Raw genomic sequence first — 17,639 nt, forward strand, 5'->3', positions numbered from 1 at the left:
TTCAGGTTTTCTGCTTTAAACTGGATTATATGAGTCCATACTGCCAGGTAATCTGGAATAAACAGAATACCTGGGATCAGATCCTGGAATATAGGGCCTGTCTGGAAGGGCCCTGAGATCCCTTCCACGCAGCCATGTAACTCAGAATATCAAGGCAGAAAATCCCACAATATCTGCTTTGAACTGGGTTATCTGAGTCCACACTGCCATATAATCCAGTTCAAAGCAGATAATATGGGATTTTATTCAGCTGTGTAGAAGGGACCTGACTCTTATTGCAGAGAGAAAAAGTGAGATATAAATAAACATAATAATAACTGCCATAGCTAAATGCTATGGAATTCTAGGTGTTGTCATTTGGTGAGGCATCAGACAGAGGAGGCGAAAGACCACCTCATAGGATACACGTAGCATTGAGCCATTGCTGTTAAAGTGGTGTCATAGCATATTAATTCTACAGTGTAGATGCACCCCAAGGCATAGTGCATCAATGCCACACAGTCTAGAGAAGGTATTTTTGTTGACACTTGTGTTGGCCGACACAGAGGCTTCAGAGATGACAAGCAACAGCATTAGTGGCAGCTTTTTAAAAATAAAAATATTGATATGAAAATATTGATGGAGTTTTTCAGTACCAAGGTATACCACGTCATCAAATGGACCCTACTTAGGGTGCATCTACATTGTAGAATGAATGCAGTGTGCCATCACTTTAACTACAGTGTAGATACACCCTTTGATTTCATTACAACATTAAACAACTTACTGAATTACAACATGATCTTGTTAACCTTGGGGTGGATCACAATGTAATTAAATATAATTCAAATACATGCTATGTTTGTCTGGAATATCAATATGCAAAGAGATCTTGTCACACCTTTGAGACTAAGGCCCTTTCCACACAGCTGTATAAAATCCCCATTGAAATTGATTATATAGCAGTGTGGACTCAGATAGCCCAGTTCAAAGCAGATATTCTGGATTGTCTGCCTTGATATTCTGAGTTATATTGCTATGTGGAAGGGCCCTAACAGAGAACAAAGTTGTTGCATAAGTTTTTGTAGATTTAATTGACTTCCTCAGATGAATCTATTTAATTCTATTTGTGAAAAAATATAATAATAATAATAATAATAATAATAACAACAACAACAACAACTTTATTTATATACCGCTCTATCTCCCCTGAGGGACTCAGGGTGGTTTCCATATAACAAAACGCCAAAACATACACACACAAAAAGAAAGAAATAAGCATAAAATTATCAACAACACATACACATTAAAAATCAGTTCTTCCCTATTCTTCATGCAAAAAATACTGTTAGGGCCAAAGTTTCAGGAAGGGACTAAACTAATTTTCAATTAAAAAATGAAAATTGTATACAATTATTCACATAATAAAGCCAAATCCAACCCAAGACATTGTGCTGTCTGAGTGCCCTTCTACACAGCTCTATACCCCTGAATATCAAAGTAGAAAATCCCACATTATCAGAGTGTGGACTGAGATAACCCAGTTCAAAGCCGATATTGTGGGATTTTCTGCCTTGAAAATGCAATATAATCACCCAGAGGACCAAGAAAATTGATATAGAGAACACATTTTGTCTGATGCAGATGACTGAAACCATGGGTATTTGTTCCATCAATATGGGGATATGCTGATAGGGTTGTTAGGCACAAATAGCTCAGTAAAGTGGAGGACACATGGAGGGGTGTACAGAAATCTAGGTAAGCCAACACTGATGGAGAAAAGGGACTCACAAGGAAATTCAAATATATAGGAATCTAGCAGCATTTTATAACATTTACATCAGACCTAAATCCAGAATACACAGAAGTAACATAAATTGGTGTTTATAAAAATCAATGCCCACAAAGTCATTCATATATTGCACACAATGGACAAACATTAGCAAACTGTTGAGATTGTGATGGACAGGAACATGACAAAGACAAATATAAACAGCAGGAAATTATGAGCAAATACGGGCATCAACATTGCAAATACAGGCAGCAAAGCAGTACAGCCACATATAGATATGGTTGGACAAAAGCATATGACAAAAGCACATTACTAGTAGCAAGCACCATCAAGCAATATCAACTTATCAATCAAACTGAACCCCAAAATCTCAAACTGTGTTATGTCATAGCCAGTAGTACATAATAATCAAACATGAGCTATAGCACATCACAAGCAAGCTCAAAAATTGACAGATGAATAAGATCAGAAGGACATCATCAAAAAATATTAGAAAATGCTGTGAAACTTAAGCAAGAAAACATACTATGCTAGCATAGGTAGGCAAATACCAGTAGGGGTATATCAAAGAGAAACATCATGGTGTATATTAAGATCAAGCTGGGTAGATGCAGGGAATGCCGTGGATGTAGTGTACCTGGATTTCAGAAAGGCCTTCAACAAGGTCTCCCATGACCTTCTGGCAAACAAACTAGTCAAATGTGGGCTAGGCAAAACTACGGCTAGGTGGATCTGTAATTGGTTAAGGGGACAAACCCAGAGGGTGCTCGCCAATGCTTCCTCTTCATCCTGGAAAGAAGTGATGAGAGGACTGCTGCAGGGTTCCTTCCTGGGCCCGGTCCTGTTCAACATCTTTATTAATGACTAGATGAAGCGTTAGAAGGCATGATCATCAAGTTTGCAGATGACACAAAATTGGGAGGGATAGCCAATACTCCAGAAGACAGGAGCAGAATTCAAAACAATCTTAACAGATTAGGGAGATGGGCCAGAATTAACAAAATGAAGTTCAACAGTGACAAATGCAAGATACTCCACTTAAGCAAAAAAATATATGCAAAAATACAGAATGGGGGGCGCATGGCTCGAGAGCAATATGTGTGAAAAGGATCTTGGAGTCCTCATGGACGACAAGTTAAACATGAGCCAACAATGTGATGCAGCGGCAAATAAGCCAATGGGATTTTGGCCTGCATCAATAGGAGCATAGTGTCTAGATCCAGGGAAGTCATGCTACCCCTCTATTCTGCCTTGGTTAGACAACACCTGGAATATTGTGTCCAATTCTGGGCACCACAATTGAAGAGAGATATTGACAAGCTGAAATGTGTCCAGAGGAGGGCGACTAAAATGATTAAGGGTCTGGAGAACAAGCCCTATGAGGAGCAGCTTAAAGAGCTGGGTATGTTTAGCCTGAAGAAAAGAAGGCTGAGAGGAGACATGATAGCCATGTATAAATACATGAGAGGAAGTCACAGGGAGGAGGGAGCAAGCTTGTTTTCTGCTGCTTTGGCGAATAGGACGTGGAACAATGGCTTCAAACTACAAGAAAGGAGATCCCATCTGAACATTAGGAAGAACTCCCTAACTGTCAGAGCCATTCAGCAGTGGAACTCTCTGCCCCGGAGTGTGATGGAGGCTCCTTCTTTGGAAGCTTTTAAACAGAGGCTGGATGGCCAAATATTTAATCCTTCAGCTGCATTGGTCCAGATCACTGCATTCCTGTAACAACAACAACACGCTCTGGTCACATCCCGCCTTGATTACTGCAATGCTCTCTACGTGGGGCTGCCCTTAAAGACGGCCCGGAAGCTTCAGCTAGTCCAGCGCGCGGCAGCCATGTTACTAACAGGAGCAGGACGCAGGGAGCACACAACGCCCTTGTTGTTCCAGCTCCACTGGCTGCCGATCTGCTACCGGGCCCAATTTAAGGTGCTGGTGTTATCCTACAAAGCCCTAAACGGTTCCGGCCCAAAATACCTTGCAGACCGCATCTCGGCCTATGAGCCCACGGGGGCCTTGAGATCGTCCGGGGAGGCCCTTCTCTCGATCCCGCCTGCTTCACAGGCACGTCTGGCGGGGACGAGAGAGAGGGCCTTCTCAGTGGTGGCCCCCCGGCTGTGGAACACCCTCCCTGTTGACATCAGACAGGCGCCCTCCCTTATGTCTTTCCGTAAGGGCCTAAAGACGTGGCTATTTGAGAAGGCATTTAACTGGGTGCTACATTTACTGGTAATGACAACTGGAACGGAATATGGTTTACGAGCTTGGTTATGATTCTACGATAAGACGGAGCGGATTATTTAGTGTAATTTATTATTGTGTATTAGTGTTTATTGCTTATTGTAAGTGTGTTTTTGTATGTTGTACACCGCCGTGAGTCGCCCTAGGGCTGAGAACGGCGGTCAACAAATGCAACAAATAAATAAATAAATAACATAAAGCATATTTAGATGCTCTGTGTTCTACACACTTCTGTAACATAGGAGCAGTATTAAGGGGACAGACATGAACTAAATAAGTTCTGTTACTCGCCTAAAGGGATTTATTTGAAAAGAGAGCCATCTGCTGTTTGTAGTAGTCTTCTGTGAACTGTAGCCTTGTTTGATTGGTCACAAAACACAAAATGATCACTACCATTTACGGATAAAAACAATGTCATATAAGCTCCTTAATTCAATACAAAAAAAACTGTTTACATCAAAATGCTAGTGATGCTTGAAATAATTAATACAGAAAAAAATTCTTAAATGTGTCAAATAACTACTGTTTTTTATCTATACTTTTTGAATGAGAACTTTCAGAATGTCCCAAACCAAAGTGTTTGGGGGATTTTGGGAAATTACAGTACAATGAGTAACTTCTTCCAGCTTTGTGCTGGGTTTAGGAATCACTGGATTCATAGGAATGCTCATGCCTCCTCTATATTTATTTATTTATTTATTTATTTGATGCACTTATTAACCGCCATTCTCAGCCCATAAGGGCGACTCATGGCGGTGTACAGTACACATAAAAGACAATTACAAAAGCCAGTTTCAACGACATATAAACAACACAACAATTTACAGACTACACTAAAAATCCGCTTCGTCTCTTAGTGGAATCATAGCCAGTCTCATATTCCTTGTTCCATTCCAGTTCTCATTACCGTATAGCTTTGTTGTTTAGCACTTAGTTAAATGCCCTCTCGAACAGCCATGTCTTAAGGCTTTTTCGAAAGGACATGAGGGAGGGCGCCTGTCTGATGTATGCAGGGAGAGTGTTCCACAGCCGGGGGGCCACCACCGAGAAGGCCCTCTCCCTCGTCCCCAAACATTAGTTCACCACCTGATTTAAATGTTTATATTAATATGTTTTTAACCTCAAGTTTTAATGTCTAAATGCTGTTGCATTTTATGATTTAATTGATAGTCATATGTTATTGTTGTTTCATGTTAGGTTTCCCATATGTATGCTAGGCATTGAATTTTGCTGTGAATATGTTGGAAACCACTTTGAGTTGCCCCCTGGGGTGAGAAAAGCAGTATATAAATGAAGAAAATAAATAAGTAAATAAATAATGTTCTGAGTACAAATTGGTAGTTGGCAATGAATACTTGTCATCCACGATGGAATGAAGCAAAATACAACTAAGGGCACATCCAGACAGCCTTTATTGTGGTAACTCCCACAATAAAGAAGGGTCTGTCCAGATGACGTCCTGGACAATTCCGAATTAATTCACTACAAACCAGGAAAAACCTGCTTTGTAGATAATGGATTTATACCCACCCCTCCCCCACAGCCTCCAAACCTCTTTGAAAAGTAAGGAAAATTTACCCAGTAAACTATAGCCGGAGCTCTCCCAGAACATAGAAATGAGGCAGCACCAGGAGAGCTCTGGCTACAGTCTACTGGAGGCCGAGTAAGTTTTCCTTACTTTTCAGAGGGGTTTGGGAGCTGTGGGGGAGGGTGGTAGGGCCTCCAGATGTTCTCGTGGGCCAGTCCCGTAAGAGCATCTGGACACCCACCTCAGAAAACGCATGCTTTCTGGAGTGTGTCTAGACAGGCCCCCATAAACATCCATGTTTTTTAAACGTGGGTGGTTCTAGGATAAACGCCTACCTGGAACCACCCTAAGTTAAATTGTGTTCTGTTTCTACAGTATGCAAGCACTGCATAACTTCCAACATGTCACAGGTAAAAACCAGGATACTTAGGACCAAACAGTATCAAAATATGGTCAGAATGGCAACCATCTTTAATGAGAAAGAACTCACAAGCATGGGGAGGCTGCAGAAGTTTGCCTTTGCTTGAATTTAAAGTAGTGTTTCCTCAAACTGTGCTCTTTTAGGTGTTTTGGACTTCAGCTCCCTGAAATCCCTGTCAGCTTACCAGCTGATAGGAATTGTGGGATCCGAAGTCCAAAACATCTGAAGGAGCACAGTTTGAGAAACTCTGATCTAACCTCTCCCCCCCATCCTCAGTTAATACAATAAAACTACTTTCACATGTTGATTGTAGTACTTGAAGTAAGATGAGGACAAAATGGATATTTGAAAAATAATTGATAAAGCAGAATAGAGGATTAACTGGTATGGAAGTCAAGAGTTTGTTCACAATTTTGTGACTTTTGAGTTGGTCCTAATAAATGCATTGCCTATGTCTAAATCTGAACATTTTGCTATGGGGCTTTCCACACAGCCATATAACCCAGAATATCAAGGCAGAAAATCCCACAATATCTGCTTTGAACTGGGTTATCTAAGTTTACACTGCCATTTATTCCAGTTCAACGCAGAAAATGTGGGAATTTATTCAGTTGTGTGGAAGGAGCCTATGTTAAAACTGAATAATATCCACCAGAGGGCAACATCACACAATGTTTTCGCTTGCCAGAATTTCTTTCTTTATTATTTTTTTTATATCTATTATTTACACTGTCTCGCAAAATGTCATGTCTAATTTTTCATGAAAGTTTACATGACAGACATTAAAGAAGTGATGATAAAACAAAATCCCCTCCCGTTCACCAAATTATTAAATTAAAAATATAAAGCAGCCTAATTGGAGTGTTTGGATTCTTGTACAGTGATTATACAAAAAGATTAAATTGCTGTCTGTATTTCCTCGCTTCAGCTTTTATGTTATTTCAGAAAAACATGAGAGCACCTGCAAACTACATTGAATAAAGAAGCAAGTGCTTTGAAACACAGATAAAAATAATAATCACTTCAAATTACTAGTATGAAAAAAGAGGCAAATCTTCAAGCACAGAATTATTGGAACCTGTTCATTAAAGTGAAATAAATGACACTGAAAATGAGTAAATGGAACCTCAATTTATTTATTTGAAAGGATGAATTGGCAATGTGTGGCACAGCACAAAGGAGGAAATACTAACAAGATTGTAAACATGATATTGAGATGCTGAATCAAGTCAAAAACATATCATGATTGATAAGCCTGGTTGAAAAACACACAGGAGCTCAACATTAGGTATTGGAGTGAATGGGTAAAAATGATGGCATGATGGAATGTAGGATGACACATGAAGCAAAAATGGACCCAAAAGGAAACCAAAAGTAGGTTTGTGGTGCATCTACCAATCAACATAATCTGGAGTACTGTGTGTTGGAGCTTCCTGCCTAAACCAGCCATGATTATTATTTATTTACTGCATTTATATAGCATTTTTCTCTCCCTGAGGGTACTCAAAGCAGTTTCCAACATCATAATGGCAAAATTCAATGCCATGCATACATGTGAAAACCAAAACATATAACTAGAAAATAGCATATAACTATAAATGAAAAACATAACCATATTAAACATAAAACATAGAATGACATTCAAATATAAACATAAAATTAAAACATCGATAATACAATAACATTTATATTAAAACCCACCTGTTAAACAACACAATTTAAGACAGTTATTAAAATCACACCATCCAAAGTCAAATCCATAGTCGTTCCATTGGTCTGTTCACAATTCCTTATTCATTTATTGCACTAAAAACATTGCTGTCTGAAAGCTTGGTCACATAACCATGTTTTTACTTTCTTCCTGAAGGTCAGGAGGAAGGGAGCCACTCTAATTTCACTAGAGAGGGAGTCAACCAAGTACCTGAAGGCACTATCCATTATAGTCTTTGTATACCATAAGCTTAAATACCCTAAAGGTACCAGATTCTATTTGATTTTGATGGCTCAGCCTTGGGGCCCTTCCACACAGGCCTATATCTCAGAATATCAAGACAGAAAATCCCACAATATCTGCTTTCAACTGGGTTATCTGAGTCCACACTCATTGTGGGATTTTCTGCCTTGATATTCTGGGATATAAGGCTGTGTGGGAGGGCCTTTGGTTATTAGTACTTGGATGGAAGATTGCCGATGAGGGTACTGTGAGCTATATTTTGGAAGAAACTCACCAAACTAAGTCTGAGTATTCTTTGCCTTTTGACCTTTCCACACAGCCATACAACCCAGAATATCAAGGAAGAAAATCCCACAATATCTGCTTCAAAGTGGGTTATCTGAATCCACACTGCCATATATTCCAGTTCAAAGCAGAAAATGTAGGATTTTATTCAACTGTGTGGGGCCAAAGAAAACTTACAAAACACATAGTGTTACTAATAAGTTGACGAACAACTCAGAAGTACCCACTTGCAACTAATATTCCTATTGAAAATTATCCTTTGTTGCCTTATTTGCTGTTGTTTGTTTTGTCCTAATGAAATGTTGCCACCGATCACTATTAAAATTAAAGGCACAATTTCAAGACTTGGGAATGTTTATATCATGTCCAAATAAATATAAATATTGGTATATAGACAAAGACGGCATGCAGGGAATATTTTGAAGAAATCTTTTGCTGTTGTTGAGTTTAAAATAGATCATATTAATATTCTCTTACAGTGCAGCACATCATCCAGAATCTATATCAGCTGATAATTTGGAGGGGTTTCCTCATCCTGATCAAAGTGGTAAGCACCACTAAATCATCCTTGCATTTCTGTGGGGGGAAAATCATCTTCTTTTTACCTACAAATTCATAACACACATCAAAAAGTTCTGTGAAGCAAGAAATTATTTCAAGGATCGATGAGTGCAATTCCACCTGATGTGATTGTCTTTCAAACGTTTCTAAAAGTATTCAAATGACTGAGTTTTTAAGATGTCTTGGAAAATGAAATGAAGAATCTAGGAAGAAAGGATTTACAAACTTCACTGGCATAAATGGAAAAGTCAGTAAACCATTGAAGAGATTTGAGCTGGAAGAAACAATTGGCTTTTGTAGATCAAGAATAATTATAAAATGCAGCATTTATGGCAAATACATATTTATATAGAGTTACCAAAGGAAATAATTGTTACGGTTTCTATCTCAACGAGATGCAGAGCTAATCTTAAGAAATGGGGCTACAAAGTGGAGTCCATGACATGTGAGTGTGGAGAAGAGCAAACCACAGACCATCTACTACAATGCAACCTGAGCCCTGCCACGTGCACAATGGAGGGCCATCTCACAGCGACTCCAGAGGCACTCTAAGTGGCCAGCACCTGGCCAAAGGACATTTAGCATAATACCAAGTTTTTAAACTTTGTTTGTGTTTTTAAATTCATTTTAACTGTACCCTTAACTCGCTTATGACACAATAAATATACGATTCTTATACCTTTAATAGGTTTTTGGGGGTTTTTTGGTGATAAGATTTCAACAAATGATTATTGACATCCAAAAAGTAAAGGTACAAAAGCTCTGTCCCTTGTTTCTACTGGTAATCTATGTTGTTGACATGTTTCTTTTGTATCCTGTTCTTTACCTTTCATTTTGTGCCGTTCATAAAAAGTCATGTGTTCCTCTACTTTACAGCTCAAGGTACAGCTACATATTATAAAAGGCAAATAGTTGTCATTGAAAAAAAGGTTATACAATAAATTATAGGTCTGCTCCTTTTTACTATAACCTACCTCACATCTTGACATTTTTTTTCTTTCCCCAGCATCACCAAAGATGTAATACTGGAATAGGGAAACAGAGTGTAAAGATACCAAGGTATGAAGTAAGCGATACTGAGGGGGGGTTTTTGGTCATGTCAGGAGTTACTTGAGAAACTGCAAGTTGCTTCTGGTGTGAGAGAATTGGTCGTCTGCAAGGACATTGCCCAGGGGACACTCAGAGTTTTGATGTTTTATTCTTGTGAGAGGCTTCTCTCAAGTCCTTGCATGAGGAGCTGGAGCTCTTCCGCGCTCTCCCTGGATTTGAACCTTCGACCTGTCGGTCTTCGATCCTGCTGGCAGAAGGGTTTAACCCACTGTGCCACCCTAATTCTGAGGGTGAATTTAACATGGAAGGCCATAATCCCACCATCCCTCAGCATTGTCTCGACTGGTTCAGGATAATGGGAGTTGCACTTCAACAACATCTGGAGGGCCACATATTCTCACACCTGATATAAAGTGCTCTCTGCTTCTGTTTTGCATTTTGAATCACATCTTGGATATCCTCAAACTCATCTCAAAAAGTCCCACTCTCTACGTGCATTAATGGCATCAGTTCTATAACTTCTTAATGCGACCCAGGCATTTTATATAGAAAATGGAAACACTTCAAATGTGAAAGCTTTTTCAAGTGCTTGGAATCTTTTAAAAAGGCAGATATCAAATTCCTCTATGATGTTGCTCTACAAATATGAATTTTAAATGACGACTATACATTGAATATGACCTTGTGTGTTAATATATCTGTAGGAGTAAAATCGTTTTGTATGATGTGTGAATAAGATGTTCTTTGTTCAAATTATCCTTGACAATCAAAAGAGAGGTGGATGGCTTCCAGTTAAATACATATAGTATAGAAGAAGAGGTATCTTTGCTCCTCTCTAGCTAGTGTGAATGACATGCTTTGCCATGAATTCAGGTGTTTAAAAATAGCTAAGGCACTGATATTTAACAGAAATCTGTTATTAAAGTAGGTCTGTGCCATCATCTGCTAAAAAGTCCTATACTAACAGAGGAAGATTCTGTGATCATATCTCCTGTTGTTATTTTGAAAGTCAATGTGGGGGGAAAAGAGTGCAATTCAGTAAATAGTTTTTGGAAATGATTTCCATTGTATTTGCTGGGTCTCATTGCCAGGTAAGCATTTCTATAATTGCAGTCAAAAATTCCTTCATTATCACAGTACTGGGATTTTAGTATTTACCACCTCATCACATCTACAGTTCCCAGCCCCATTTTATGGGCAGCCACCGTAAATTTACTAGGAGTCACAGTTGTCATTAGACTACTTCCAGTTACTGCTTCTGCCCCTCCCCCCCTCACAGAACCACAAAGCAATTGTAATATTGGACATACTTCTAATCGCAGAGACAAATTGTGAATTTAGCCAAAATGGCACTAATGACTTGTTATTTTGGTTCAAAACAACATGTGATGGGGTCCATGATAGTCTCTGTTTTGTTTCAGAGCTTGCCATGGTGAAAAGGGGTATTCTGATGAGCTGTCATAAAATCATAGAATCATTGAGTTGGAAGAGACCTCATGGGCCATCCAGTCCAACCCCCTCCCAAGAAGCAGGAAAATAGCATTCAAAGCACCCTCAGATGGCCATCCAGCCTCTGTTTAAAAGCCTCCAAAGAAGGAGCCTTCACCACACTTCACCACACAGAGAGCTCTATTGCTGAAAAGCTCTCACAGTCAGAAAGTTCTTCCTAATGTTCAGGTGGAATCTCCTTTCCCGTAGTTTGAAGCCATTGTTCCATGTTCTAGTCCCCAGGGCAACAGAAAACACGCTTGGTCCCTCCTCCCTATGACTTCGCCTCACATATTTATACATGGCCATCATGTCTCAGCTCCCCCTTCTCTTCTTCAGGCTAAACATGCCCAGCTCTTTAAGCCACTCCACATAGGGTTTGTTCTCCAGACCCTTGATCATTTTAGTTGCCCTTCTCTGGATGCATTCCAGCTTGTCAACACCTCCCTTCAATTGTGGTGCCCAGAATTGGATGCAGTATTTTAGGTATGTGGTCTGACCAAGACAGAAAAGAGCAGTAGTATGTCTTCCCTGGATCTAGACACTATATTCCTATTGATGCAGACCAAAATCCCATTGGCTTTTTAAGCTTCTGCATGACATAGATGGCTCATATTTAACTTGTTGTCCACGAGGACTCCAAGATCTTTTTCACACATACTGCTGTCGAGCCAGGCATCCCCCATTCTGTATCTTTTCATTTCATTTTTTTCTGCCTAAGTGGAGTATCTTGTATTTGTCCCTGTTGAACTTCATTTTGTTAATTAGAGCCCATTTCTCTAATCTGTTCGGATTGTTTTGAATTCGGCTCCTGTCTTCTGGAGCATTGGCTATCCCTCCCAATTTGGTGTCGTCTGCAAACTTGATGATCATGCCTTCTAACCCTTTATCTAAGTCATTAATAAAGATGTTGAACATGACCGGTTTGCTGGTCCAATAATAATATTGTACTTAACAGAGAGCTGTCATCCCTGTTTACAGAAATGCATTATTACTCCTGTCTGTGGAAAGAGGTAGTTTAAAACAGCACCCCTGTTACAAGGGTCCAAAGGGTTTAGATGCAGAACAATGGAAAAGCAATGGTTTAAAACAGCATCCCTGTCTCGTGGGTCCAAAGGGTTTAGATGCAGAACTATTGCATCCCATGGAAAGGGAATCTGGCAGATTTGCATGAAGAAAAAAAGTTGGAGGGTAAGACTTATTGCCTATCTATGTTGAGGAAGATAGCGGGTGCCTAGGGGAAGCACTAAAAGTCTGATGAGAGTGGAACAAATGAACACAAGCAAGGGTGGACTGGAAGATATGATCAGCTCCCAATCCCTCTCTTAACTTAAAGATCCCTTTCCATAAGGTCCTTAAAGGCTAAAGTTTAGACTCTAAACTTTAGAAAATGGCAGTATTCTCACTTAGTTCCATTTGGTTTGGGTTGGATTGGTGGGAAGGGGGAGTGTATTGGTGAGGTTAATGGGAAGGGTTTGGTGGGGAGATTGGACTCTTTGAGCTCTTGCAATTCTGCCAGTGAGTTCTGCCTTTACAATGACCTTCAGCAAGCCCATAAGGATATTTTCCACAAATATTAAGCAACATCACAGAAAGGAAAGCAATAACAGTGGTTTCTAAAATAAAAAGTCTTTGAAATCCCATTCGCAATAAGAACTAACAGAACTGGTCTCTCTTTTAAGACTATCTCATCAAAACAAGATTAAAATAGCGCACATCGTCTATGATAAGAAAAAGGTCTCTTGACATTTCCTCCATCAGGAAAATGCTTGTGATATTTGCAGTGTTTGAAGAAGACAAAGGTGTTACTTTATTGTGAAGTCAATGCACATCTACAAAATCTCTATATTCTCAAAAAGTAAGACTAGTAGGGTTTTGTTTATAAAAATCATAACTAAGCTTTAGTAAAATTATTCAAAACCAACACAGGGTGCTTCCAGACAGTGCCAAAATGTGCATTTTAAATCTGAGACAAAAAATCTCGGGACCTGACAGCATGTACACACACAGAGAGATCTTCGACTAAATTTGAGAGCCAGCATGGTGTAGTGTCTCCCTGTGATAGGTTTGCTTCAGGGTCACCATACGTCAGAAAATACTTGAAGGCTCACAGCAGAAACAACAGCAATAACCAAATTTGGATCCAATCAGAGTCCAGAACTCTGATTTATTAAAAGGGAGGAGCACAAGTTAGTGTATACAGTTTGGAGTGTCAGAAACCTTATTTCTTTGTAAGGACCTCTTCACATGGCCCATGGGGGCCATGATGTTGTGCAGGCAGTTGCTGGTGAAAGGGAAGGTGTGCAGGGTGCCTTGTGGAGCCCCACGTGCCTTCCCTCCTTCCTCCTTTATATGGTAGGGATTGGACAGGGCGCATTGGCACCCTGTGCCTGTCCCCATCAGATGGAAGAAAGGGTGACAACTGTTGCACTCCAGGTCAGGAAGAAGCCCTCTGACTTTAAAACACACCACACGATGAGAGAAGAAACAAATCCTCTTTTATTGAGGCTTAGTAATTATACAGTAAAAATAAATGCTTGTAAGGAAATGAGAAGGTTCCAAAAAGTAATAAGTCAGTAAAATGCAGTAACACAAAGCAATGTCCGTACAAGATATAAAAACAGTTCCAAGGCAGTGTTTATCCAGGCAGGAATAAACAGGAAGCAAAGACAACCCGAAAGGCTAAAATTCCCCACATGAACAAGACCCCTTGACCAGGATTTCCATGGCACATGAACTTGGTTTCCAAACTATGCTTGATCTAACAGGTTTTCCCTTGAAGCAAACCTTATATTCCAAACCCCAGAAACTGGTTTCGCTTTCCCCCACATTTGCCCCTTATCTGACGAAGCCTTTTGGAGCGACGTAAACACTGAGTTTGCTTTCGATTCTGGCTGATCTCCAGACACCTATCCTTCAACTCCCTATCTGGCTGCTCATTAAAATTTCCAGGTGTCAGATTGTTTTCCAAACCCAAATCTTGAAAGCTCACAGAAAGAGGGAGCAAACCATCATCCTTAGGCTCAGCAGGAATATTTTCATGAGAAACTGCCCTTTGCACTGGGGCCTCTCTGTCATTGTCTGTACGGAAATCATTGACCAAACCATCTCCATCTTGCACCTCAGCCTCAGCCTCAGCCTCGGCACCGTCATTACTCTCATCATAAGCATCATGATCCTGGAACACAACCACGGGCTGATTCCCAACAGCAACATGCAGCAATGCCCCACCACCCTTCCCCCTTGTGGGGAAGGAGAAAGTGCCCTCTGACACTTCTCCTCCACTTTGGGAGGAATGTGGGTGGGACCTGCCAAGCATCATCTGATGGTACTCAGCAGGCCCGACAAAGAGCATCAAAACAGGGCTATTTAGCCCCATATAAAGAGGTACTAAGTCTTTCAACTTTACAGGAATGAGGGTTACACATGTGGATATGAAATAAGAATTAAGTGGTTTAGAAAACAAGGAAGCTATAACCTCTTAAAATAAAACATTTGGTCACATGTTTCTATGCATCTCTACCAGCTTATCTGAGCAATCATCCCTATAACCACTTACAGGAAGTTGTGAAGAAAAGCCCAGTTCTAAGGGGCTTTGATGCCAGATTTTAGAAAGGTTGTGTGTGATTTTTTTTTAACACCGTCATCAAACTAACATGGTTATGGCATACTTGCTGAGAGAATCTGTGAGTTATATTCTATCATATTATATCCTGGACTGTCTATATAAGCTCCTCATCCACACCAGAAAGCTGAATGTTGAATTTAAAGTCCTAAAACTTTTGCTGGGCTCCACTTGGGAACTGGTAAGCAAAGGAATGGGGGAAAATAAGGTCATAAATTAAGAAAAAATGAAGGAAAAAAAAGGTATTTAGTGGGGTAGGTAAAGGGTATTTACTGTCACGAGGGAGAACAACCCATTAAAGATAGAGGGATTTATTTTGCAGAAAGCACAGTAGTGAATAATTCCTTAATGACAAATTTACCTGAAATCTTATCTGGTGAAATGTCTGATCAGTGCTCAGCAGGAATGAAGGTTTATACGTGAAATAGTAGTTTGAAGTTTTTAGGGGGTGAGAAAAACTTCTTAGCATGAGCTGGTTGAACTCAAAGCATCAAAAGAACAAACCCAGCAAAATAATCAAATTAGGAACTGCTGGAGTGTAAATGCTGGCTTTTATTAGGGACCCAGCATGGAGAGAAGATAGGAACTAGTGTGCATAGTCTGCTTGTGTCAGCTTTGTTTCTTCTGTTTGCCTGTGGGGATAAACAAGCCAGAAATGGATAGGATAACATTACATCCCAAGCCAGGATGTAGTTTATTCCTCCAAAACAAGCCTAGATTCATAGAATAATAGTGAAGCATGAAGTAAAACAGATTTACAGTGGGCTCATCATATCCACAGGATTTGGCTTCATGATTTCCAGCAAAACTGGACTGACATATCTCCTATCAGTAAATGGTTGTCATGTGAACATGGACATGCTGATACATACACATTTTCTTCCCCATCATTTAATAATATAGGTGTGATTGTGTGTGCATGCGTGTGTGTACAGCAGATCCCAGATCCAAAACCCCGTGGATATGGTAGGCCCACTGTACTTGCTTTGACGGATGCAAGAAACAAAAAATGAGGTTTTAACCTACTGCTAATCTCTCTCCTTCAATCTTGATGTGATACTTACTCATGTACAGCAGAAAAGCAACCCAAGATGTATATTAAACTATTCATGAAGGTTGCCAGCTGAGTTATATATGTATTAGGCTTGTTTGATCAAAAAAAAAAAGGGTTCAAAACTCGTTTCGGATGTAGGGGGTGCTGGTGGTTCAATTCTAAAGTCAATTCCAATTTTCACAGAAAAAAATGTTCAAAACTTTTCAAAACTTCCAAGATTTCCGAATCCTTCCTTAATGGTTTGAAAGTATTACTTCCCATTTCATTGGGTGGTCTTTACTTTGAAAGTAGTTGTTTTACTCCAGAAGCGGGGGGGAGGGGGAAGCAAAGGGAGGAAATTCATCCACTCTGGTTTAAAACGCTTCTCAGGCTCGAGACAGAAGCAAGGGGAGAGGAGAGGAAGGAAATTCTTCCACTCTTGTTTAAAATGGCTTCCCAGGCTTGAGCTGAGTCCAGGGACCATAAGCGGGGAAATGCTGAATAATTTCCAACTCACTTACTGCTTCGTAACAGAAATGGCAGAAAAAGCTTCGGAAAGGCAAAGGGACTTCTGGTTTCCTTAAAGACTTCAAAATCACTTCAAAAAGCAAATCTTTCTGAATTTATTCTGAATTACGAAGATTTCCAACCAAACCTAACCATGCCTAATATGTATATATGTATATAACTGAGATATGTGTGTGTGTGTGTTTATTCTATGTCTGTTTTGTATATGGGCATCAAATTGTTGCCTTTGTAAAGCCGCTCTGAATCCCCTTCGAGGTTGAGAAGGTCAGGATATAAATACTGTAAATAAATAAATTATATGCATGAACATGGCTACTGTCAACATTTAGGAGGAACAGGGTGAGCCCCCAGATGTTTTGAAACTGCATTTCCCAGCACTCATCACTATTGGCTATGCTGGACAGGGCCATTGGGAGCTCAAGTTCAGCAACATCTGGAGGGTCACATAATTTCCATATCCAAGGAACAGTGATTTATAGAGTTGTATTGTCTCAAAGCACAGCCTTTGTGCAACTAAATACAGCTACATCTATCACTACTTTATCACTGCTGAACACAACAGTTATGCTAGAAATGAGTAGCCTAGAATGCTGACTTACTAGAATTAAGGAGTTAGCAATAAATTCTCAAGTGCACAGCCCAGGGATTAAATAGAAACAGGTACTCTACTATTTAAACAGTCTAGAGGATTTAATTAATCCTGTTTAAAGATTTGGTGTCTTTTCTGTTACTTATTTTTTAAAGGAAACGGTGACTTGGGATTGTTCTCTTTGAACTCTAAAGTTAAACTATCCATGCAATTAATCCTCCTCACATGGGGAGAAAAGTTTTTTGAAAAACAAATACACATTAGATATTCTGTGACATGCTCTTATTGTACTGAATTTGGAATCTGGAGGTTCCTAGCTGCATAAGAAAAAGGAATGTGCAAAATGTGCTGGGCTGCTCTTGGAGTGAGCTTGTTAACAGTTTTCTAATTATGTGAAATTATTTGTCACCACCAGACTATTTACACTCGAAGCCAGATGGCTCATTATGGTCACTGAAGATGTTGTTTAAATCTTGTGTTAGAAATGGTGTCTGAAAGACAAACTCTGCTGCTGTCAGGCTTCTGAATTTATATGGAACTTGGATTTGCATAAGGGCTTGTC

Source organism: Anolis sagrei, chromosome 2, assembly GCF_037176765.1.
Source record: "Anolis sagrei isolate rAnoSag1 chromosome 2, rAnoSag1.mat, whole genome shotgun sequence".
NCBI lineage: Eukaryota > Metazoa > Chordata > Lepidosauria > Squamata > Dactyloidae > Anolis > Anolis sagrei.